The sequence below is a fragment of the Armigeres subalbatus genome, chromosome 3, assembly GCF_024139115.2.
Source record: "Armigeres subalbatus isolate Guangzhou_Male chromosome 3, GZ_Asu_2, whole genome shotgun sequence".
Taxonomy (NCBI): Eukaryota; Metazoa; Arthropoda; class Insecta; order Diptera; family Culicidae; genus Armigeres; species Armigeres subalbatus.
In genome coordinates, this window is record NC_085141.1 from 329,815,660 (window position 1) to 329,842,561 (window position 26,902).

Below are 26,902 nucleotides of genomic sequence, written 5' to 3' on the forward strand. Positions count from 1 at the left end.
GAGGTCACTGGAAATTGCGCAGTAATTTAATTTCAAACTTATTTGCGCCTTTAAATATGTAAATTTATTACACCGCGAACTTTTGAATTTGAACGTCATGCCAAAATATTTCGAGGTAACGCATTCACTTGTAGGTGGCAGCACGCGTATAACGATATGCTTTTATTTTTTTTTATATGCACACAGGGAAATGATTTGGATATTTGTAAATAATTTCCGAAGTTCTTCTGACAAGATTAGATTAAATTGAAAGATTAATTTCCGTTATTGCAATTTTCTTACAACTATGCTTCCCGAGAAAAGCAGATTTCAAGGTGTAATTATTCATTTTCGAATTATACTAAACGACATTACCTATCACCATGAAGCTTTTTAAATTTTATTCTTTCCGTCTCTCAGTCATTAAGCGAAAGCTAAGCTAAAGCTAAGCTAAAGCTAAGCTAAAGCTAAGCTAAAGCTAAGCTAAAGCTAAGCTAAAGCTAAGCTAAAGCTAAGCTAAAGCTAAGCTAAAGCTAAGCTAAAGCTAAGCTAAAGCTAAGCTAAAGCTAAGCTAAAGCTAAGCTAAAGCTAAGCTAAAGCTGAAGCTAAAGCTAAGCTAAAGCTAAGCTAAAGCTAAGCTTAAAGCTAGCTAAGCTAAAGCTAAGCTAAAGTTAAAGCTGAGCTTAAAGCTAAGCTAAAGCTAAGCTAAGCTAACAGTGCTAAAGCAGTGAAGCTGGCTGTGAGCTGGGCTGAGACAGCTGGGGTGAGTGAGGCTGCTCAAAGCTGGTGGTGGCTCAAACAGACAGCTGAACAGGGTGAAGCTGGGAGCTAACAGGGTGGGAACAGGAACAGGAACAGAGTGGGAACAGCTGGAGCTGGGGTTGGGGTGCCTGGGAGCTGGAAGCTGGGGGTGGAACAGTCAGACAGGAGCTGTGGGGCTGGAACAGGTGGGGTGGGCTCAGGGGTGGGGTGGAACAGGAACAGCCTGGTGGGGCTCAGCTGGTAACAGCTCAGCTGGCTAAGCTAAACAGCTGCTAAAACAGCTGTTAAACTAAAGCTAAGCTAAGCTGGCTAGCTAAAGCTAAGCTAAAGCTGTTTAAGCTAAACTGCTAAAGCTAAGCTAAGCTGGGGCTAAGCTCAGCTGCAGCTAGCTAAAGCTAAGCTAAAGCTAAGCTAAAGCTAAGCTAAAGCTAAGCTAAAGCTAAGCTAAAGCTAAGCTAAAGCTAAGCTAAAGCTAAGCTAAAGCTAAGCTAAAGCTAAGCTAAAGCTAAGCTAAAGCTAAGCTAAAGCTAATCTAAAGATAAGCTAAAGATATGCTAAAGCTTTCAAAGCCTTTATTTCGGTGCCAATTCGATATAAGGATGTTTTGAGCAATCAGTATGTAAATAGTTGTCAAAAGACAATATTTTTCTTCACAAGAAATTTTAGTTTTGACGTAAACTACGTCTAAGGGGAAGCCTCAGATACAGGGTGCAAAATGAAAATTTCCAAATTGGGGACCGTCACGAAATCATGTAAGATTTCAAACGGTAATAGCGTCTTTATCTTTCGATGGATTTTCGACATTTGCTTATCAATCGATTCGGAAACTCTCCAGCAATTTTCCAATTCTATTGATACTATTGATTATCAACGTTAAACTATTGAAAATGTTATTTCTTTCCAAACCGGGTGAAAAATTCAATCCCGTTCATAAATCCCCAACACGGACATCAGATTGCAGTAACGTACGGGCCTTTTGATCCACTATTTCGTTTTCCCTGTGTATAAAAAGCCCCGTGTTTCGCGTTCGCGCGTCATTTTCATTCTGCGTGTCACGGAGAACGGAAGATTTCGTTCGCACGGGAGGGCTTGTTGATTGAGATTTATGAGTGATGATGCGGATGAAATTTTTCGTCAGGTGGTGGTGGCGGTCGTGGCAACAGCAGTATATCTTTTCATCCGTGTTCCCAACAGCATCGTTGAATCTGGCAATCAACGTCGTGCTGTTGATGAGGCACATAAGTGGAAATGAATCGGTTCTTTTCAGGACCACCATTATGTTAAGTTGAAATAATTTTTTGACGTAAACTACGTCTAAGGGGAAGACTCAGATACAGGGTGTAAAACGGAAATTTCCAAATTCGAGACCGTCGCGAAATTAGGATAGATTTCAAACACTAATAGCGTCTTTATCTTTCGATGGATTTTTAATCGCTTACTCTGCAGAAGTCGAATGATGGATTGAATCTTATGAATTTTTGCGTTACTGCTGCCAATTTATTGCAACAATCTCATGAATTTACTCTCAGTAAAACCAAATTCCTCCAATGAAAAATTTAATGCTCTGAAAAGGACAGATTTCAGATCATGCGGATTTCTAATCACCAACACAACAGCAACCATTCGATATTCAGAATATCACAAGAGTATTTCACTCAAATGCAGATGCTGGCTCTATGGTTCTACCGCTACACCGCAACAGATTGCCATCGTTGGATTCTCTGTCGTATTGATCCTGTTACGAGCGCTACCTACGCCATAGGTGGGAACGAAGAGCGTGCGTTAGAAGGAGAAGCTGCAAAAATGTATTTGCATGGATGGAAATTAAACCTGAAACAAGTAGCAGTCTATCAACTAAAATAATAATCTTGAGGGGAAATTTCACTGGTATTGATGCTATCCATGCGAATAAATTTTTGTTGCGTCCCTGACGCACGGTCGTGATTCCGCCACCGACGGAAACTATCAGCCATCACCAAGCGATTAATATGAACTTTGATCAAAATTCGTCTCGCCTCAAATTATGGCTTAAGAGCTGCTTTTACTGATGACACTTCAGACGCAACCGTAGCAGAGATAAACACCACCATAGCCGTCATCGTAGAGACACGCAAGAAAATTCCATCTGAGTGCTGTTGATGCTGACGACGACGACCGCGTGACCCACACCATCGCCGGGAATAAAATTTCCGGTAGGAGCTCCGCCGATGCCGAAGGTGGTACCACGGTCTGCTCTCCGCGACATCTTGAACGAAATGACTCGCGCGCGCGGAAGAGCTCCTTTCTTGTAATTAATAAAATTGAACCTGTAGCCACGCCCCTTTGGTGAGTGTGTGACGGTTACACAATATTTGCAGTCATACCGGACAACAAAGAGGAGGGACTAATGAGACATCTTTATTGGTTATAAGAAAAATGCTCTCTCCCGCGAGCGTGGCGCAATCAGCCTCATTCCAGTTCAAAACAGCAGCACGTACAGACGTGTTTTTTGCTCGCGTATTTTTGACGTAAACTACGTCTAAGGGAAAGACTCAGATACAGGGTGTAAAACCGAAATTTCCAAATTCGAAACCGTCACGAAATTAGGATAGATTTCAAACGCTAAAAGCGTCTTTATCTTTCGATGGATTTTCGAAATTTGCTTATCAATAGATTCGGAAACTCTCCAGCAATTTGCCAATTCTACTGATACTATAGATTATCAACGTTAAACTATTGAAAATGTTATTTCTTTTCAAACCGGGTGAAAAATTCAATTCCGTTCATAAATCCCCAACACGGACATGAGATTGCAGTAAGGTACGGGCCTTTTGATCCACTGCTTCGTTTTCCCTGTGTATAAAAAGCCCCATGTTTCGCGTGCGCGCGTCATTTTCATTCTGGATGTTACGGAGAACGGACCAGCGCGGTTCCAGCGATAACGCCTGTGGTTTGGTCTGTAGTGGAAAAGACTCATGGAGGATTCAAATCAAGCGCAACTCAGCACCTAAAAACTCATGGATGCGTTGAATCATCGTATGTTTTGTGTATGTAGGTAGCATCACCAGCGCGCGTCAAACGGAGAAGCTGCAAAAATGTATTCGCGTGGATGACTATCTACTAAAATTATAAGTCTTTCTCTGAATCGGGATCTCGTGATTCTACTACCGACGGAAAAACAATCTGCCATCACCAAGCAATTAAGTTTTACTTTGATCAAAATTCATCTCGCCTCAAGTTGTGACTTGAGAGCTACTTTCATTGATGGTAGCCAATCGTTAGTAGGGGAAATTACGGCTTTGGCAGGTTTTGTTCTATTATTGTCAGGTGGTTTTCTGTAACTAATTATGCTCAAATTTGGCCTAAACATTCTTTGCATGTCAAAGTATATTGTGGCCAAATTTCATAAAATTTGATCAACAAAAACACCGCCGACAATAATAGAACAAAACCTGCCAAAGCCGTCATTCCCCCTACTTCATACAAGAAAATTTAATCTGAGCGCTGCTAATGTTAATGACGACGACCGCGCGATCCACACCATCGCCGGGAATAAAATTTCCGGTAGGAGCTCCGCCGATGCCGAAGGTGGTACCACGGTCTGCTCTCCGCGACATCTCGTACGAAATGGCTCGCGCGTGCGGAAAAGCTCCTTTCTTGTAATTAATAAAGTTGAACCTGTAGCCACGCCCCTTTGGTGAGTGTTTGACGGTTACACAATATTTGCAGCCATACCGGACAACAAAGAGGCGGGACTAATGAGCCATCTTTATTGATGATAAGAAAACTGCTCTCCCCCGCGCGCGTGGCATTTCATTAGAAATGTTGCGGGCGGCGGTCCCAGCATCGGCGGAGTTGCTGAACGAATCAATCGGTTCTTCTCAGGGCCACCATCCTATGCAAAGGAAGAGGTGAGGCGAATATTGTTCAAAGAGCAAATTAACCACTTGGCGACGCCATAATGTTGCCGTCCGTAGCAGAATTACGAGTGCGCCCCGGGAGGAGATGCTACAAATATGAATTCGTATGGATGGCATCAGTGGCAGCCAGGTGAAATTTTCTCAAGATCTTATTTGATTTTGTTGCAGCTTGTGATTGGGAAGGCGGATTATTAACAATCAATCGAAAGATGGAGATGGAGACAGTTCAATCGAAATGATGCCGTCAGTAGCGAAATCACGAGTGCGTTTTGACGCGTGGTCTTTGCAAAAACATGTTAGCGTCTTCAGTGATTTGACGGTAGTTATCCTCATTTCTAAAGTTTTAATGGTTAAATACAGTAAAAAGTGCAATTAAACCTGATAAATTGAAATTTAGTAATACCCAAGTTTAGTTAAGCTCATTTACAATATTTTTCGAAAAATTCGAAAAAGAACAATGAATTGAATTTAAACAAACAAATCTAAACTACTCATATTATACAAAACTCGAGAATTCAATAAATTTGTTTTAATTACTTAAATATATTACTTCCTTTTAAAATGTAAATTTCATAAGAAATCCAAAGAGTAATTTTGTAATACTCATGGATAATGGCACTAGATTCTTCATTTCACCAAACTGTTTCACGTAGTTTACGTCGGGCGGTCGTGTCTTGTACACAACCCTTATGATTTTTTCTTTCTTTTCGGTCTATCGGAATGCGGTATGAAGAAAAGAAATTTTTGGAAAGAAAAAGAGAATTTATAAATCTCTATTTTTAAAGAAAGTTTTCAATTTTTTCTTAAACCTTCGAAATTGGGCTGCTGGTGTGACTTTTAAAGACTGAAAATTTGCATTTGGTTTGTTCAACTAAGTGTTAGAAAATTCCTGAAATTTCGCAAGATCTCGTTGCTGTTTCACATACATCAGCTGCACCATCAGAGCTAACATGAAACGAATAGAGTGCTTGCATATATTTGCACGATTTCAAGTTAAAGCCATTTGAAGAAAAACTTTATTTTAATGTATTCATCCATCTTCTTGTTGCTTTTACAAGTAGCAAATATTTTCAAATGTTTTTCTCAGCACTTTCTTATTTATTTTCATTTACTAGTTCTGTTCTTACGATCATATAGGAAAGAAAGGATTGATAGTTCGACTCTCATTCCTACTAGAGCTCCTGCTTCTCCATGATTGTCATATGGTATTGTGTTAGTTTGAGGGGTATATTATCTGGATTCACTTTGATGAATAATGCGATCCATGGGAAGGGATTATATGAAATGCGAATTAAAACTTGCAATATTTGATTTATCTTGCGTACCGCACAAATCAGAATAAAATGTCTCAGATCACGCGACCGTTCTGCCTTCTGCTAATTGAAACACGATCAAACGCGCACTCAACTCAGAACTGAATAATCGGATTCAGCGGAAGTTCCCCGTCGTTTCCCAAGTAACATTTTGAATTTTATCATACTCTATTAGCAGTTTTGGAAAGCAAATTTTCAGGACTAGCAATATAACTAAAATCTACATGACAACCTCTAGATCGCTACAAGATTATGTTATGATCAAGTGAACCACTCTTGAGATTGTCTTCAAAGAAAGTTTAAGGTTATTTATAAGAGTTCCATAAAACTGTCAAAAAAGAAAATTTCATTTCCGTGGAGCTTTTTGTTATTGTATTGTAGAAAAAGGATAATCATAGAAATGGAAAAATGAAATAAAAAAACAACATCACGGACATCGATAAAAAATAATTTTCAATTATTGGAAATTGGATGCCCGGAATTCGTTCGCGTGCTTGAACATTTTTCTGCACGTTCAAATTTCTGGTGAAAACAGGTAAGAAAATCAGATTGTTCAAGTGTACCATCGTCATATTGTGATTTACGGCCAATGAATTAGTGTAAATGGCTTTTTTTCTGATTTGCAAGGAAACATTTCTCATGCTTCAAATTTTGAAAATCATCTTGAAATGCAGCGAATATTACTAATGACGATGGATTTTGCAAAAGATTTACGCCGACATAAAAATATTTTTTTCTACCAGCATGGCTGCTAAAGCCTGTCCGCGTTAGATTTCGGACAGTTCGATTATGAACAATCGATTTGTCACCATTCCACCAATTTGGAGTGAGCGAAAATATGCTGAAAGCAGCACATAGACCGGAGAGATTTAGCTGACATGTGAATGGATTGTCTCCATATACTTTGTAAAAATGTTTAAAATTCGCGTTGAAAGATGGGTGTCCGAAATTTAACGTGGACAGGCTTTGCTACACGGTGGGCAATTTTGCCGGCCAAAATAACATTTTGCATAACTTTCAAATACAATAAGTATTTTGCTGAAAGTTGCTGCAATCGGTTCCATAGGTACAGCTCTTCTTCATGATGGTTCTATATTCAACTGGAACTTGCTTTTCAACCTTGTGGTCAGTTAGCATTTCCACAGTTATGCAAATTCCATATTATTGAAAGCTTTTCTATATCGAATCGTGGTCATTGCACCATTCGTTGTGTATTCGCATTTGACCAATAAACAAAACAATCTTAAATATGCGAATGCCTAGTTGGGAAAGTTTATGTGTTTATTGTTTTTTTTTTTGTTTGAAATATTTGGGGAACATAGAACAGAAACATCTGTTTTAGCCATTCGATTGGCCATAGTTCACGAAGTTCAACATAAACATTGTGTTTTTGTACAATACCATTATAAACCTAATTAGTCCTCAAGATTAGGCCCCTAATAAGCTCATAAAGCATTTGACATTTGTGGTTTATTAAACGTTTTATTACGATTTTGAAGATAACTACAAGTCTTCCAATAATCCTAACCTCGCGGCATTGAGCAAAGCAGCGATAAAGCCGTTAAAAAACTTGAATAAATCTATGAAGTCTTTGAATTGTTACTTGGGTAGGCTTCCATAAGTGTTATTTTTAAACGTTTACATTACTTTAAATTGTATGAGAACTCACCAGATGTGTATTAATTATCTACCTCAGCTAGTTTCGCTAATAAATTGATCATAATTAATCCAATTTATAGGTCCCCTAATCATCAAACAATTACCGCACGTTTATGGTGCAATAACTTGACTTAAATGAAGATAATTGGCTTTGCTCTAATTATGTTCATCAAGTTTATTTTCGGAAATAACTGGTGGTAGGTGTGGTGGGCATCATTTATTGCTTCAACAATACATGGAATAAAGAGACCATTGTCAGGAAAGCAATACTTGAAAAGTTTTTCTACCTAATATTTGAAAAAAAGTTGAAAATACCAACTGAATCATTTTTTTTTTCAATTTGGTGCATTACTCAAAACAAAATTTCATCACAGCACATTTATAGGGAAGTATGTTATGACAGCTGAAATCCATAAATTAGCGCATACGTCATACCAACCTTTACCAGTTTTCCTTTAAGTAGTCAATCAAATGATACAACTGAAAATTAATATGAAATGTATGGATAATTTTTATAAAGCCCTTAACCATACATATCCTGGAATCAAAAACAATCACTTTATAATGGTTAAGCCTTTGTAAAGAATTGTAGATTGAAGATTGAAGTATCTTCAAAACTGTTTCCAAAATGCATAAAATTGATCATCATTTACCATCCGTCACTCAATGGACTGCAATCACTGTCAATAACGATTAATACACATCTAATTTATTATTTACCTATTTAATGTTCAGGTCTAGTCTTCTTTATTTCAAGACAACATTCCACCCAAACCCAAGAATTAATAGCAATTCGATTTAAACAAACAAATACCTACTTATCGACGACAATTTCAATCAAAACTCATTCCCATTTTATTTGTTTTTTGTTTCTTGTTTTATTCAGTCTTCACCTCCCACTGCAATCCACCCGGGGGGCAGAGTTCTTGTCTAAACAAAATGAAACATCCATTGTGCTTGAATGTAAAACACCTATCCACTGCAGAATCGAGCAAGACAAGGGAAAAAAAACTGCCACAAAAGCTTGTAGCACAATATGCCACTGGTAATTACCGGAAAAGGTTTTTGACACACTGCCCACTTTCCGTGGCCCAACTCGGGCGACGACGGTGCTGTCGGTTGTTGGTTGAAGATTATTGATTTTTCCTTAATCACGTTGGTCCGGGCATAGTCAAACTTTGCCCCCGTACCGCCCGCCCTCGCGTTTCGATTGCATTCATAATTAATGCCATAATCGTGTAATATGGTGAAAGCTGAAGGGAGCACCCAGAGCTATCTCACTATGGATAAAATAGGAAGAAATAAAACAAACGCTAAAATTCATAGCTAGATATTTCCCACAATCTAGAGGCAGTTCTATAGTGGAAATGGTCACATAACGGATATCCAATGTGGATGAACCTTTAATGAGGAAATATGCCTCCACATCATATTACGGTGTACCATGCGCCTCCATACGACAATAAATGTCGAGAAAAGTTATTTAAGCTTTTTTAGCGGAATGTCTTCAACTGTATAGGTTGAAATACGTATCTGCAAAGATTACAAAACGTGGTGGAATAAACTGGAAAGTACTAAACTCGTCTTATGACAATAAATCTCGGTTAACTAACTAGCTGAAATGTATTGAAAATGATGGATAGCATCAGACATCTTTGTTCGTCAGTGATTAATTGAAGTAAAAACAATGAAAACCACCCAGATACTGTCATTCTCCCATTAGTTCAGCCACCAACGATTTTTTGGATTGATACGCCAAAATTGTCTCCAGATTAACAGCAATTAGCTGGTCTTTGTTCACCATCGAATTCAACTTGTTGTGAGAAATTCGTTTGAAAATCACTACATAAAAAAGTTGGCTTATGGTCTTCTTACGTCTTGTGAACACACACGTTCACGTGAACGAACAGACAATCGCTCGGTTTGTCGAGCTGAGTTGATTTATTTATAACACTATAGTTTTACGGCATCTTCCACGAAAGTTTTTTTTTTTTTGGGAAATGATTTTTGCTTAATTTTCTTTCTTCCATTCAAAAGCCATTAAAAAATAGTGATTATATTTTATTGATGTTCTAGGAATGTTATTGGTGAGCCCCTTTGCAATGTGATCTGTTGCCCTTTTCATACACTAAATGTTCATCTAGACTACGTTCGCTCCACAACCCAAACTATAATCTAAAATCTCTTGCATATGATTTAGAACAATAATCTTCTAAATCACTTCAAAAAGTAGGAACGACCAAAATGAACAGATATATTAAACGAATAGTTTGTACCAGAATCCCATTTCACAGGCTTAGGAAAAAATGAGATCATGAGCTAAAATCGTATAAATCCAGAACAACTTGATGCTCTGCTGTGGCCTAAGCGATGGATAAGGATAAGGTACACCGGGGTAAGTTGAAACGGAAGCTGGAAATTAGGCCGGGAATTACCGATTGCTCTGATTATTTTGATCAACAAATTACTACCCTAAGTGCATCTGACTGTTATTCCCGAAAGATTGCAGATTAAAGAGATGTATCTCTACCATTGTTTACTTTTTACCCTTTGCAAAATCCAAACAAACTTTTTGGCGTTCCAGAGAAATAGGTCTTAAAATATTGTTTGGAAAAGTTTTTTCAACAAATTTTCACGGTAAAATCATTCAATGCCAAATAAGCATAACGATTATGAAAAATCGAAGGAAGACCAGTTTTTTTCATTAAATTGTTGATTTGTTCACTCCGCATTTTCAATCCATCGGGGCAAATAGAAATATGGGCTGCGGGGCAAGTTGAAACAACGATTCAAAACGTGCTTTCAACCAACTAACTTATAAAGGATCTCCGTCGGCATTCGCAACTTAGCGACTACTGAATAAACCTGAAATTCTCAAATCGGTCAATACATTTCTCAAACCAACGCTTCTACATGTGTGTAGTACGCAATGCGGTCGGTGAGTTTGACGACCAGCTGGCATAACGCGGATCAGTGCATTTGCTGATGAAGAATGTGTGTAGCTGCCAGCCCGAGGAGCACACTTGTCATACACAAGTTTCTTTGACTCATATGTGACCAAATCGAGTCACAGTGAAGGCAACAAAATTAGTCTGAACTGTGCTACTAGGGAGACAATATAAATACTTAAATCAAAATCTACCTCATAATGTACATATTCCCAGTTTTACAGGACATTGTAGATTACTTTTAGAATCTAAACATGCTCTTAGTAATCATTTGAACAAAACTGGATACGAATACGTGTTCCATACCAGGCCATCCACGAATTCCAAGAATTGGACTACAGGCGTAACGACAGATCTATTTGCTCTTTTTGGAAATCGAACACACTCTTATTGATCATTTAAATCAAATAGGATTTGATTTCTGGTCCAATACGCATCCAATTTGTTTCTATGGATCACAAACAGCATGAACTATCTCTAAAAAGATCTAATAACCGCTCAATTGTGTAGTCCAGAAAATTATTAGATGACCTGAAACGGCCATTTTTGGGTATATCGAATCAGAGATGTCCTACACTTTTGGCAAACAATCTGCTCTTTTATAATTTTTACCATTTTTAACAATTGCACAAAATGCATTCAGTGAGTGTAACTAACAGATGGATGTTCAAATTTTCGAAGAGTAATTTTGATCCGTCAAAATGCGTGTAGATCAGTTGCTCACTTATGCTGAACAATCGACTTAAATTTCAGCACAGATTTGGGCTAAGTATAAGCGATTAGAAAAAGCTTACAGCTCTCAGGGAATTCTTGGTTGAACTGAGCTGCAACAATTGTTGAAAGAATGTCCATTTTTCCACATGGATTACAAGCGCATCAACCATTTAAAAAAGTTGATATATACTTTTGGTTATACGGGTAGACCTTAAGTTATGTGATCCAAAAAAATATTGAATAACTTGGAACGAAACATTTGCTGAAGGATTATCCAATTTAACACTTTGATTCAAATAGGGCATAAACCATTTTTATAAAGAGAAAACAGCCCATTAGTTACGCGAGTAGACCTCAAGAAATATACTCCAAGGAACTCTTTGACGACTTAAAAAGCAACAGCTATTGATTGCTGTACGTCGCCAACCACACAGTCTGCCGAGGGTCCGCAAAACGTTCTCCACCTGATCGGTCCACCTTGCTCGCTGTGCACCTCGTCTTCTTGTTCCCGTCTAATCGTTGTCGTATTACTGGCTGACATTCTGGCCCACCGCAGTCTTCCGATTTTCGTGGTGTGAACGATGGATGGTTACCCCACCAGCTGATGCAACTCGTAGTTCATTCGCCTCCTCCACGTACTGTCCGCCATACGTCTCTGCTGGTATCGTTATCGGAGGTCACCAGTGAGCCCAAGTACACGAATTCTTCTACCACCTCGATTTTGTCACCACCGATTCAAACTCGTGGTGGGTGGCTTACATTGGCCTCTCTTGAGCTTCTTCCTATCATGTACTTCGTCGTCGACGTGTTGATGACTAGTCCAATCCGATTAGCTTCACTTTTCAGTCTGATGTAGGCTTCCTCCATCCTCTCAAAGTTACGTGCCATAATATCAATGTCGTCGGCAAAACCAAATAACTGGACGGACTTCGTGAGAATCGTATCACTCGTGTTGATCCCTGACCTTCGTATTACCCCTTCCAAAGCGATGTTGAATAGCAGACACGAAAGACCATCCACTTGCCGTAGCCCTTTGCCCTCGAAGGGACTCGAGAATGCCCCTGAAACTCTAACTACGCACATCACCCGATTCATCGTCGATTTGGGCAAAACATACTTTTGCATATAAACAATAAAGACGGATCCTTAAAAAAACGAAAATCGATCCATAAATAACCTCTGAATGTTCCATTATTTTTTATGGAATCTCCCGAACTATTTTATGGATTTAAGGTATCGTTTTATGGAACATTCAGTTGTTAGTTACGGATCGTTTTTCATTCTTTTATGGATCGTTTTTGCACATTGAACGGTGCAAAGTAAGGGCTGTCGTCGATTTCATCAACCGTATAAGTTTATCCGGAAATCCGTTTACGTGCATTAGCGGATAGATTGTATCATATGCAGCTTTGAAGTCGATAATGATGTGTGGGCACGTTGTATTCGTGGGATTTCTGCAATACCTGACGTATGGTGAGCACCTGGTCTGTGGTAGAGCGTTCACCCATAAATCCCGCCTGGTACTTCCCCACGAACTCTGTTGCAATCGGTGTTAGTCGGCGGCATAAAATTTGTACCTTGTACCTTGTAGACCTTGTACCTTGTAGAATACCTTGTAGACGGCGTTCAGCAATGTGATTGCGCGGTAGTTGCTACAATCCAGCTTATCGTCCTTTTTGTAGATGGGACACACGACACCTTCCATCCACTCCTGCGGCAGAACCTCATCCTCCCAAACCTTGGTAATCACCCAGTGCAGCGCTCTAGCCAGTGCCTCACCACCGTGTTCAAACAGTTCTCCATGTAGATAATTAACTCCAGGGGCTTTGTTGTTTTTCAGCCGGCCGATCTCCTCCTTGATTTCCTGGAGATCCGGAGCGTATGTCCTGTACGCGCGCTCCCAGGTTCGTTACCGCCACCGTTGTCTGCCACATCGCCATTCAGGTGCTCTTCGTAGTGCTGCCGCCACCTATGGATCACCTGATGCTCGTTTGTAAGAAGGATCCCGGTTATGTCCTTACACATATCAGGCTGTGGCAAGTGGCTCTTATGTGAACGGTTTTACTTCTCATAGATCTTTTGGGCGTTATTAGCGTGGTACAGTTTCTCCATCTCTTCACAGTATTCGATCTTCCTGCTGGCGCTTTTTCCTCCAAAAAATCGAGTTTTGTCTATTTCGCGCCCGTTTGTATCTTGTCTCGTTCGCCCTTGTGCGGTGTTGCAGCAATCTCGCCCATCCTGCATCCATTCGCCGTCATACCAGTAATTTCTATGTTTCTGGGGCACCGTGCTTAGTGCAGCGGTTGCGGTGCTTCCAATGGTGGGTCGAATATCTCTCCAGACATCTTCAAGAGACGCAGTGCCTAGGTGCTCTTCTGTTGATAGTGCCACTTCCAGCTGCTACGCATAGTTTTAAACTAGTCTACCGTCTTGTAGCCGCCCAGTGGTTAGCCGCGGCGGACGACTCCGACGTGTGTTGTTCACCGTCGAAAGTATTAGGCGCATATATACTGCAACGAGGTAGTGGTCGGATTCAATATTCTGCGGTAAGTGCGTAAGTGCTAACTGCGGTAAGTGGCGTACGTTCGTGATGACGGAGAAGAATTTACCGTCGATAAGGTAGCTGCTCGATGCCCGCTTTTCCACACTTTCTGTCCTGCTTATTATCGTAGAACAATTATAAAAATGGTATGGTCTAGGTGGGACTCGAACCCAGCATATCAACAATAATAGCCTTTAGGTTGCGCTCACTCTAGCCACACCACCACGTTGTCTGCATGTAGGTACCAGGTTATTTGTTCCACAAAGACTACTACCGTTTGCATTGCTGAAGGTACCGAAAATGCACGGATATGAAAGAAAACGAGTAAACCAATTTCCCACGGCAATCAAAGTGAGCGAAAAATGGTTATCACTATCCAGACTGTTTTTTTTTTTCCCGAAAATTGATTTCCCGCCGGAAGTTTTCATAAGAGAGCATCCTGTGCTCCTGAAATTGAGTGAGCATTATGAACCCTGATCATGAATATTTGACGATTAATATGAATGAATGACAACAATAGCCAAATAGACATAAATAGGCCTCCCCCAGAAGTAGTACTGGGAGGTAGTTCCTGGGGGAAACGATGGTGGAGCCCAAGGGAGTTTAGTCGGTATTACCGGTACGGTCGAGTCCGATACTCCAGTACACTTCCGTGTGGTAGTTTGACAACTACAATGCACGTGTGCTGGGTTAGTGTGTAAATGCATTCTCCCTTGTAAAAAAAGGCCTCCGATTGACTAACGGGCAGGTTCCTAAAACCCAGAATTCCAGGTACAAAAGGCCAACATAGAATCACGAAATAAATCAGTCTTCCGACATTTCAAACTTCTCAGAATCGCATGAGTGACTCAGAAAGCGCCCCGTAGTTCCTTTGTAGGGTAAAACTGGCCATGTGACTAGAAACAGGCTCCGGAAGCCCGGAGTTTCTGGTACCAAAGGCCAACATTGAAACATAAAATAAATCAGTCTTTCGACACTTCAAACTTCTCAGAACCTCATGAGTAATTTAGAAAACGCTATAATTTTTTTTGTAGGGTAGAACTGGTCACGCGATGGCCGTGGAACAGGTTCCGGAGACCCAAAATTTCTGGTAAAAAATGCGAACATGGAACTACAAAATAAATCAGTATTCTAACATTTTAGGTTAATAGAAAGATAACAAATGACTAACAGACATGACTAATAAAATGACTATAATGGAACTACGACAAAATATTCTTTCGACACCTTTAACTCTTCAGAATCTCATAAATAATTTACAAAAGGTCAAACTTTTCTTGCAGGATAGAACTGGTTATTCTATTGCCTCGTAACAGGCTTTGATAGCCCTGCAATATGCTCAAAAAAATAATTTCATTACTAAAACTCCTTTAGTAATGCTATCCTCGTTTGCATCCTGTTGCCTGTTACCTCCCATATTGTTCACGATCGAAAAGCTCCGCAGAGATGAGCGAGGTAAAGAGACTCAAATTCTCTTACTAAAGTTACGCTCCACCAGCGTAATTTTTTTTCTAACTGTTGATCGTAAATATGTGTTCCTGATCAGAAATCAATGAAAAAGGTGAGGAAGAAGACCAATTGCAATTGTATTGTTACAACATGGCTTAGAACCTAAAATTATGCAATAAACTGATGATTTGCCTTGATATTACACCGTTTCCACCCAGTTGCCTACAACCTAAATTAGTAAACTTTTAGAAAAGTGAAAATGATAGTTTAACTGCGACCACTACGGTGGCATTCAATATTAAATCACAAAATAGAGTAGATTTGCTTTGTAAATACGTAATGCACATACCTATCCGATTGTTTTACTCCAATTTATAACACTTGGCAAATGAACAAAAACAAAATAATATCTGTTTTCTGTCAAAAGTTACGACGGGGTGCCGATAACCGACCACCTTCCCCTACTATATTTCCGACATTGAAAGTTCGAGCGAAAGTTTATGAGATGACGATTCATCTCGACATCTCATCATCGCTCGGATAATGTTGATTAAAACAAAAAACGTGTGGTATCGTTTGATTTATATTAATAATAGATTGAGTTACTCATTTATGGGTGAAAACGGGTTAATTTGGTCGACTAATCCAAATACGAATCGACAACGTACCGGGAAGTTCGTAGAATCGAAAGTGGACCGGCCGAAAACTGCCAAAAGTTGGAAGTCTCAGAGGAGAAGGTACTAAAAACCTGTGAATACGAGACGAGCCAACCTTGAGCTGAAAGTCTCGCTAATAAAGACAAAAAAACTGTGAAAATTTGCCTAAAAGTTGACGATGTGTGAAATGTTCGAAACGAATTTTATGGGGTAACACAATGCGCTGCAGTTTTAATGCAGTAGTATGTCTCAATTGCAGTGAAGTGAGAAAGCATTGTGTATGTTCTACATGCAAGAAAAAGTAGTATTCTGTAATCGTCACAGATTTGAAATAGATAATATAATTATAAAAAGATTTTCAAGACTTTGAATTGAGTTAGATTTACGAAAGTCTTATTCATTTAATTGTTCTATTTGGCCTTTTTGCTGGATTACTCATGAGATGACTTACTACACTACCCATAATTCCATTACCCCGAAGGCCACTACCCCGAACGTCACAACCACGAATGAGTCACTACCCCGAATGCCATTGCCCCTGATGGGACACTGCCCCGAATGAGCCAGTACCCCGAATTAATCATTATTTGAAGTTCATACTTCATTTCATAACAGAAAATTCAAAATCATAAAATCATAATTTAAGAAAATAAATAATACTTCATTTCAATGAAAAAGTTTATTCATATGAATAAACAATATTGGAACTGGAACTGTTTCAATGCAGTATAGAACTAAATATTCACACACCGTACTATCCCGTTTCACTTCGTATGGCACCCTCCAAGAGTCCTGAAGGGTAGGTGGAGATTATGCAGCACGTTCTCATGCACATTGCAGAGAGTTGGAGGCAATTGCGGTCCACGTCAGCATGGCTACAAGGGCAACAAGGTTGAAGTTGTTCCTTGGTCGTTGTAGTAAAAGCAAGGGATTCTAGATGAAGCGTGGTCTAAATCTCAGAATCGACGAGTGGGTGAATGAGTGAGTAAGAGTGAGCGAGTAAGAGTGAGTGAGTAAGAGTTAATGAGTAAGAGTAAGTGAATGAGTAATAGAGAATGTATGAGTGAGTAAAAGTGAGTGAAGTGAGTGAGTGAGTGAATAAGAGTGAGTAAGTGAGTAAAAGTGAGTGAGTGAGTAAGAGTGAGTGAGTGAGCCAGTGAGTAAAATTGAGTGCATGAGTAAAATTGAGTGAATAAGTAAGATAGAATGAGTGAGTAAGAGTGAGTTAGTGGTATGAATCAGCGTAGGAGTAAGCCAGCGAGCAAGAGTGAGTGAGTTAGTAAAAGTGGTAAGTAAGAATGAGTGAGTGAGTAAGAGGAAGGAGTGAATTAGAGTAAGTGAGTTAGTAAAAGTGAGTAAGTCAGTTGCTCAGCATCTGTCGTACACGACGCATGCGACTACAGATGTGCTCTGCCGGATTTATTAGTTTTGCGTTTCAATCGTTTGCCGATAGCTTTGTTCTGCACCAGTGCGGATCGTCAGGTTATTTTCTTTTCTGCTTTTCATGAGCAAAAACAAACGTATCGTCATGAGTGAGGTATTGAAACAGTCGAATTCCGTTTCACAATCGATTCACCTCGGCCGTCGTGGCTAGAGATTGCTGAATTCGTGAAGTGTTTGGACTGTCATGTATCGGATGTGGAAGCAGTATACAAACTGACGGAAAATAGAAGCATTTATTTCCGAGGCAGTTATGATAGAATCGCTTCGAAGAAATGCGGAATCAGGGAAGTTTAGATACGCTAATGGGAAAGCTGTGGATGTGTGCGTGATGGAAGCGGGCCGCAATTCTCGTTACGTTCGGGTATTTAATCTGCCACCGGAGATAACAGACAACGAACTGACAGTGGTTCTCAATCAGTTCTTAAAAATTCAACGTACAATTCGTGAAAAGTTTCCTCCTAACCTGGATTTGGACCATGTCTACACTGGTGTTAGGGGTGTGTACATGGAAATTGAGAAGGAAATTCCTCCGTTAATTGAAGTCAACTTCCGAAAAGTAAAAGTTTTTCATGACGGTTTGAGGAACACGTGCTTTCTATGTCAAGCTACACTGCCGCTAACCGCAAGTCGAGCACATCTGTATATGGCGTCCATATACAGATGTGCTCGACTTGCGGTTAGCGGCAGTACAGGACATCGTAAAAATACTTGCGCTTCGAGGAAAGATCGGAACCCACAACACGGATTCATCATTCCACCAGGGAAAACGTCGGAAATTGTAAAAGAAGCGAAAGTAACGGAATCATTGAACTAGAGCAGCGGTTCTCAACCTTTTTCTTGAGAGGTACCCCTTGGAACTTTTGCATTAATTGAGGTACCCCCTCTCGAAATTAGGCTTCCAATTATTTTGAAAGAATAGTACCGAGCCCTTTGAAGGGAAGCTCCTTTGAGCTTTTGTATCCCTTTGAAGTATTCTTCCGCGCCTCTTCATTAGAGGCTTCTGAGCATCTTTTAGAGAGGCTTCCGAGCTTCTTGAAGGCGGTTTTTGAGCCACTAAAAAGGAGGCTCTCTTTGCAGCTTAAAACGACGCTTCCAAGCCTTTTGAAAGAAGGATTCTGAGCCTCTTGAATGGGGGCTTGCGAGCCTCTTGAAAGAAGGCTTCCGAGCCTCTCGAAAGAAGCCTTCTGAGCCTCTTGAAAGGAGGAGGCTTCTGAGCCTCATGAAAGGACGCTTCCGAGCCTCTTCGAAGGAGGCTTTTGAGCCTCTTGAAAGGATGCTTTTAAGTCTCCTGAAATGTGGCTTCCTACCCTCTTGAAAGGAGCCTTCCAAGCCTCTTGGAAGGAGGCTTTTGAGCCTATTGAAAGGAGGCTTCTGAGCCTGGAAGAAGGTTTTTGAGCCTCTTGAAAGGATCTTGAAAGGAGACCCCCAAACATCTTGAAAAGAGGCTTCCGAGCCTCTTGAAAGAAGGCTTCCCAGCCTCTTTAAAGGATGTTGAAAGGAGCCTTCCGAGCCTCTTGATAGGAGCCTCTTGAAAGAAGGCTTATAAGTCTGGAAGGAAGCTTTTGAGTCTATCGAAAGGATACTTCTGAGCCTCTTAAAAGGAGGCTTCTGGTCCTCTTGAAAGGATATTGAAAGGAAGCTTCCGAGCCTCTTAAAAGGAGGATTTTGAGCCTCTAGAAAAGGAGGATTTTGAGCCTCTTGAAAGGAGGCTTCCGAGCCTCTTGTAAGGCTTCCGAGCCTCTTGAAAGAAGGCTTCCGAGCCTCTTGAAAGGACACTTTAGAGCCTCTTAGACGTTTTGAGTCTCTTGAAAGGGATTTTTGAGCCTCTTGAAAGGAGGCTTCCGAGCCTCTTGAAAGGACGCTTCCGAGCCTCTTAGAAGGAGGCTTTTGAGCCTCTTGAAAGGATGCTTTTGAGCCTCTTGAAAGAAGACTTCTGAGCCTCTTGAAAGTAGGCTTCTGAGCCTCTTCAAAAGAGGATTCCGAACCTCTTGAAAAGATATTGGAAGGAGGCTTCCGAGCCTCTTGAAAAGATATTGAAAGGAGGCATTTGAGCCTCTAGAAAAGGATGCTTTCGAGCCTCTAGAAAAGAAGTCTTTTGAGCTTCTTGAAAGGAGGCTTTTGGGCCTCTTAAAAGAGATTTTTGAGCCTCTTGAAAGGAGGCTTCCTATCGTCTTGAAAATAGGCTTCGGAGCTTCTTGGAAAGAGGCTTTTCAGCCACTTGAAAGGAGGATTCTGAACCTCTTGAAAAAGGCTTTCGAGCCTCTTGAAAGAAAGCTACCGCATCTCTTGAAAGGAGGTTTCCATGCCTCTTAAAACGAGGCTTCCGAGCCTCTTAAAAGAAGGCTTACAAGCCTCTTCAACCTATTCACTTGAGGCAACCTAATCACTTGAAAGGAGGCTTCTGAAGTGCCCAGGAGGCTTCCGAGCCTCTTGTAAGAAGGCCTTCAAGCTACTTGGAAGAAGGTTTCCGAGATGCGTAGAAGGATGCTTCTAAACCTCTTGCAACGAAGCAACCGAGCATTAGTGAAAAAAAAATCATTTTGTCCATTCGACGTTTTGCTCATTCGATATTTTGTTCCGCAGCCCTTTATACATACATTGTGCTGGATGTGGAAGGCAGAATTCAATTGGGATTTATTGATCGCATTGCATATTATGTACAATATACATTTTTGAAATAAAAATACACAATTATCAAAACTATATCAATGAGTTTTGATTGGAATTGTCCGCCACTACGCATTTGTGTCCGAGGTATCCCCTAGGGCCAGCAAAGGTACCCCCAGGGGTACATGTACCCCAGGTTGAGAACCGCTGAACTAAAGGAAGTAACTATTGGAGACAAGGATGTTATCGATCATTTAGTAATCTTCGTTCGATCATTTAGTAGTTTGTCGATAACTCATTCCAGAGGCTAAATTTCAAAATGTGTTGTATGGTGGACTTCTAGTGCGAAGGATTTTCTATAACTCTCCTAAACAGGTCGATGTTCGAATTCCACTATTAAAGGAGTTACGTTGCTAGTTGCTATACTTATACTAAATGATAACAAAATATTCAATCATTTAGTCTAAGTTACTGCTACTAGCGCTATAGCTCCGTTATTAGTGAAATTCAAACAACGAACTGTTAGGAATAACTGTAGATAAACCTTTGCAATAGAAGTCCATCATACAACACATTTTAAAATTTAGCCTCTGGAAGGAGTTATTGAAAAACTACTAAATGATCGAAGGCAGATTACTAAATGATCGATAACATCCTTGATTGAAGACCATCAAGAAGAAGAAGAAGAATAAGATGAAAGTCAGATGCAGGAAGTAAACGAGAAGCAAAGACCGGATATTGGCGACAAGTATATTGAAAGGATGTTCGGGATTGCAAACTGTTCGCAGTTGGTCAACGACTTCAAGGTAGTTATGAAGAAAGAAACACGGAAACTAGAGGCGAGCCAGCGTCGGGCACAATTAGCTTCATCTAGATCCACCGAGCTCACCGCCGAGAAGAGCTCTCGAAAAACCACAAAATGATTGACAAGATGTTTTCAACTGAATGTTAAATTAATCACTTTGCATTATTAAAATTGTATTTGGCTCCGCAAAGTTTTCAGAAAACGCATGAGCCCTAGTAAATAAACGAATAATAAGGCCGATACAAATATTTAAAAACTATTTTGTCTCTCCCCCCCTCAGATTTTTTGCCAAAAAATAATATTTTGAGAGGACAACAAAATAAAATTCGGATAATTTTGAGGATTTTCAAAACATTCTTTAACAAATCCGAGGAGTTTTTTTATCCCCCCCCCCTCCTTGACCTTTCGGAAACCAGGAGGGCAAAATGTGAATTAAATATTTGTCTCGGCCTAATAGTAATAAAAAAGTGAGTAAGTGTGTAGCAGGGGATGCATGAGTAAAAGTGAGTGAGTGAGTAAGATTGAGCGAGAAAGAGAGAGCGAATGATTGAGAGCAAATGAGTGAGTAAAAGTGGATGACTGAGTAAGTGTGGTTGAGTGAGTAAAAGTGAGTGAATGAATAAGAGTGAGTGAGTAAGTAATAATTAGTGAGGTAGAGGAAGTGAGTGAGTCTGGGGGTGTGTGAATGAGAGAGAGAGAGGGAGATCTTGTTTGTCTTCGGGAAGTTGTGTTGACCTAAAGAAGGCATCATCTCTGTTCGCCTTCTTTCGGGCAGACGCGTTACTTTTAAAAAGGCATTATTTCCTCTGTGTGCCTTATCCCGGTATAAGCATGTTCATTTAAAGAAGGTATCATCTCCTCTCTCTGCCTTATATCGGGCAATCGCGTTCATTTACAGAATGCATTATTTCCTCTACGTGCATTTTACCGAGCAAACGCGTCCATTTAAAGAAGGTGTCATCTCCGCTGTCTGCCTTATACCGGGCAAACTCGTCCATTTAAAGAAGGCATCATCTCCTCTGTTCGCCTTATACCGGGAAAACGCGTTTTATTGAAGAAAAAGGCTCTCTTATTCCGTTTCGTAGAATAGTACTTTTCCAGGTCAGTATTACAGGAATGACAGTTAAAGTTAATTAGAAGAAAAAACAATGAAAAATTGTCATTTTGCGATTCATCGATATCTGTTGGTGTTAAACATAATAATAGAATACTACAGATTCGAAACGTTTTCGGGGTAATTGCCTTTCGGGGTAATGGATTTCGGGGTAGTGTCCCATTCGGGGTGATGGTTTTCGGGGTACTGTCCCATTCGGGGTAGTGGCCTTCGGGCTAATGACGTTCGAGGTACTAGCATTGGGGGTTGTGGGGTGAAGCCCATGAGATACTGAGAAGTTTGAGATGTGATTTATTTATTTCGTAGGTCTATGTTGACCTTCTGTACACGAAATTCCAAGGTTCCGGAGCCTGTTCCGTGGCCATTGTGTGGCCAGTTCTACCCTACAAAGAAACCATGGCGTTTTCTTAATTATTTATGAGATTCTGAGCAGTTTGAGGAGACGGAAGATTGATTTATTTCGTAATTCCATGTTGACTTCTTGTACCGGAAATTCCGGGGTTCCGGATCCTGTTCCAAGGCAATCGCGTGGACAGTTCTATCTACAAAGAAACCATGACGTTTTCTAGATTACTAATGAGATTCTGAGAAGTTTGAGGTGTCGGAAGACTAATTTATTTCGTGATTCTATGTTGGCCCCTTTTACCGGAAATAATCATAAGATATTTTTCGTGAACATGCAAAGAATTTTGAGAAACTAAGGAGAATCTCATGAAGATATTCAAATAAATTTCCAGAAATGGTTCTAAGAATTTCCGTGAAAACCATAAAGAATTTTTAATGGAAATTTCGAAGAATTATCCGAGAATTTTTCATAATATTTCCCAAGTGATATACAAAAAAAAATCCATGGGATTTCAAAGAAAGAAATTTAAAAAAAATCCCAAGAAAACTTCAACAAATTTTCCAATAAAAAGACAAAGAGTTTACCAACTAGATCTCAAAAAAATTTCAATAAAAATGGAGGAGGTCCTTTGTGCCCTAGTTAGTAAAGCACCAGTCCAGCGTACTGAGGTCGTGGGTTCAATACATTTTTCAAATCAATATCTGTTATAAAATGTTTTTCAAATAGAAATTCCATAAAAATGTTTAATGGTCGTTTCAAACAATTTCCCAAAAGGCTCTCTATACGTATTCCAACCTCAACAGTAAGGCGTTTTGTACGTGTAATGCTTGATGGGTTCGTTTACTTGGCTATTGTAGAAATGAATTCATGGGAATCGTACTTAGTTTGAAATCGGAGCATGAAAAATATTCTTGTTTCGACCTCAACTCTCACCTTTAATGGGTATGGCTTCGTTGTCTTTTTTTCTTTGTCGTAATTTAATTAAATTTTAAATTGGATTATAGGGATCAAATATTTATATTTTTCCAGATTTCCAAATTATACCTAGGTGATAACAATAGCACTATTTAAACAGATACGACTTGTTTACTACACATTTTTTCTGTATAGGATCAGTGAGCACCTATTCGAGACGTCTGGGATATTATTACACTCATGATTGGTTATGCCATGGCTTTAGTAATTAGGCTATTTGGGGTCTTATCTTCCTTACCTAAGTAACATAAAATTGTCTCTAGAGACGAAATCATTTTTTTTTTAATTCAAAATATTAGCGACCCGCAAAAATCACGACTATTAGTTTCGAATAAGAAATCACTGGCGTACCTTACCAAAATGCTCAGTGCTCATAAGCAAATGTTCTTCAACCAGTTGTTAAAATTCTTCTACTTACGACGCCGTGAAAATAATTATTTAAATATGAAGTATGGTACTCGATTTGTTCGATTAAAATTACACAAAATTGACGTTAGTATCATGCATCAAACTACACCAATCAAGTCTACAAAAAAACAATACAATCACAATATCAAACAAGTACTGTTACCTGCTAACAATGATGTATTAAGGGGGCACGATGTGGGCACGCACTAGGTGCGGCCTGGTATTGACTCGGGCCCCAGGAACTAGTTTGGACGGTGGGCCGTCCTGTCGAAGAAACAAAATCGAACGCCAACTTTAGAACAGAAATCGCGCCAACCAGTACGCAGTTCCGTAAAAATTACCTGTGACGCAAACAAAGTTCACAGACGCAGCGAGTTCTGTCGCGGCGGCAACACTGTCGCAGCTGAAGCTCAACACGATCCGTTCTAAAGCAAAATTTCTCATGACCGCCCGTGTTAGATATCCAAGCCGGATTCGGAATCGAACATCGAACGTGGGAGGGGCTGCGGCACGTTGCACTCGCGAACTCGTGCAGGACGGGGATGTTTACACTGCTGTCCTTTATTGCTACTATCTGTGTGACTTAACTTTCCTCAACTTCGGTCACGATCTTCTAGCACTCACTCACTAGCTTTCACTGCTTCACAGCTTTTTTTTCTGAATCTGCGATGTAAATGTCGTTACTAAACTATGTACAAATGCACACCGGAAAATCAAAAATCTATCGTTCTTCTTTTTTGCGAACCATGATCAAACTGTATTCATCACAAACTAGTGGGAAAATAATCAAATCTATTATGGCTAGGCAAAACGCAATTTAATGGATTAAATGATCAAACGGTGCAAAACCAAAATCAAAGAGACACTCGTTACTAATAATTACGATAACAATTCTACAGCGGTATTAACTTGAGAAGAGATTCTGCCCCGCGACGGATTCCACTCATCTTGTGGTCAACGTCAACGATGGTCTGAAAATGTAGAGGGAAGAGAACGGAAAATGAAACGAATCAGCAGGTGCTTGAACATGTGGTTATAGAAGTTACATATTATAGAAAAACTGTAAGTTAGAAGAGCAAAAACTATCGTCATCAGCTAGCAAAACCATGGAAATATTCTTTTACTTCTACTAAGCGCTACCTGCGCGAATAGCTTTTATTTTCGAATCTTAAGAATCCTCTTCACTAACTGTGGAAGGGCTTCAAGAATAGGTACCAACCTATGGCGGTAAAGTCCCTGTGGGGGATGTGATGTCAACCAAAAAAAAAAGAAGAGAAAGAAGTACTTCTTTTTTATCAGAATCCGAATCTGAAGTATAGTCTATTTAGAATCTGTGATAGACATCAACTGGAATTCGTAAACAATACCGATTATGAACTCTGTTAATTGAATATAATATATATAAGAGTCCGTCTTCAATTAGTCAGGATGTGTAAGATTTCTTCAGGAATCCGTGAAGGATTTTATTTTGAAACCGTAAACAATTTCGTACGTAGTCGTGAACGATTCCTTCTGGAGTCCGTAAAGGACTTCGGCTGAAATCTGTAAATGAATGCGTCCTAAATCTGTGAAGCATTTCGATTGGAATCCGTGACGTATTTCGTCTGGAATCCGTCAACGAGTCCGTCTAGAATCTGTGTATTCCATCTGGGATCCGTGTAGAATACTATTTTGAATCCAATAGGGATTGATTCCGTCTGGAATCCTTCAAGGATTTCATCAACTATTCCGTATGTAATCCGTGGAGAATTCCGTGGAAGATTCCGTAAGGTATCTGTGGAGCATTCTGTCTGGAATCCGTAGAAGATTATGTCTGGAATCCACGGAGAATTCAGTTTGAAATCCGTGGAGGAATCCGTTTAGAATTTGTAAAAATTTTCGCCTGAAATCCGTGAAGGATTCCGTTTGGAAATTTTGAAGAATTCCGATTGGAATCTATGCAGGATTTCGTGGAGAATTCCGCAATAGACCAACGATTCTTTTCGAAATCCGTGAAGGATCTCTTCAGGGATCTATGAAGGATTTGTCTGGAATTCATGAAAGATTCCGTCTCGGATTTGAAATCCGTGGAGGACTCAGCGTGGAACCCATGGAGCATTCCGTTTCGAATCTGTGAAGCATTTTGACTGCAATCGCCTAGCCATTCCTATGCAAAATCAGTGAAGAAATCTTTCAACGATTTCGTCTGAAGTCCATGAAGAATCCCGTCTGGAATTTGTGAAAGATTCCGCCTGGAATCCGTGAAGCGCTTTGTTTGGAATTTTTGCCTTTGGTATCCGTCAATGATTCCGTTTGCAGTCCCTCAACAATTTAGTCAAAAATTCGTCAACGATTCCGTTTTGAATCCGTGGAGAATTACGTTTGGTCCATCCGTGGGAGATTCCGTTTCGAATCCGTGGAAAATTCCATATGAAATCCATAAAGGATTATGCCTGGAATCCGAGGAATCCTCCTGAAATTCGTCTAAAATTCTGGCATTTTACCTCGAAAAATTTTTTTGAAGAAAAAAATAAAAATGACTTTTTGGGATTTCGAAATTTTTTGGGACTCAGTACTGCAATCGAAAGCTTTTATGTTTTCTGTTGATTCTGTTGTTGTTGCGCTATTCAAATTAATTCATGAAAAAATGTTACTTAGGTCGTTTTGAAAAGTTAAGCAAGTTTTTTTATGCCAAATGTCTTCCAAAAAATTTGTTCTTGTGGTGCTCGGCGTTTCATGCATTTCTAAGACATTTGGCATTAAAAACAAAAATCCCAATTTTGAAATTTTCCTGTACATCTTCTTCAATGGCGCTACATTCCAACTGGAACTTGGCCGGCTTTTCAACTTAGTATTCTATTAGCATTTCCTCAGTTATTAATTGAAAGCTTCCTATGCCCGCCATTGCATGAGTATGTATCTTGTGTGGCAAGTACACTATGCCCAGGGTGTCGAGAAAGTTTCCAACCCGAAAACATCCTAGACCGGAACGAGAATCGAACTCACCATCTCCGGATTGGCGATCCTACGCCTTTGCTCGGAAGACTATTGTAGACCCTAATCTGTGGTATGTGTACCACAGGAAACATCAATATTTAATCTATATGAAAGCAGGATTTTTTTGGGAAACCACGGACTAACTTTTGAGTCTTCAATGGAATTTTCTATTGATATTGAGCTATGCGGCAGTTCGTTGAATGACGTTTAGTCGAAAGCAAATTTGATCGAAAGGACATTTGATCGAATGGATATTTGATCGAATGGACATTTAATCGAATGATATTAAGTCGAAAATGTCGAATGG

The 26,902-nt window shown here is 39.9% G+C and overlaps 1 protein-coding gene across 14 annotated transcripts in view; it reads right to left on the reverse strand.

Annotated features, from left to right (window-relative positions):
- LOC134225629 (sodium channel protein para) overlaps positions 1-26,902 on the reverse strand; it is a 499,821-nt gene that overhangs the window by 308,379 nt on the left and 164,540 nt on the right. For all 14 annotated transcript variants that reach the window (XM_062705853.1, XM_062705850.1, XM_062705847.1 and 11 more), the window contains exons 4-6: positions 24,503-24,590; positions 23,961-24,390; positions 23,783-23,883 (exon numbers count right to left, since the gene is read on the reverse strand). The gene's annotated coding sequence lies outside the window, so the exon portion shown is untranslated. The remainder of the gene's footprint in view (positions 1-23,782; positions 23,884-23,960; positions 24,391-24,502; positions 24,591-26,902) is intronic.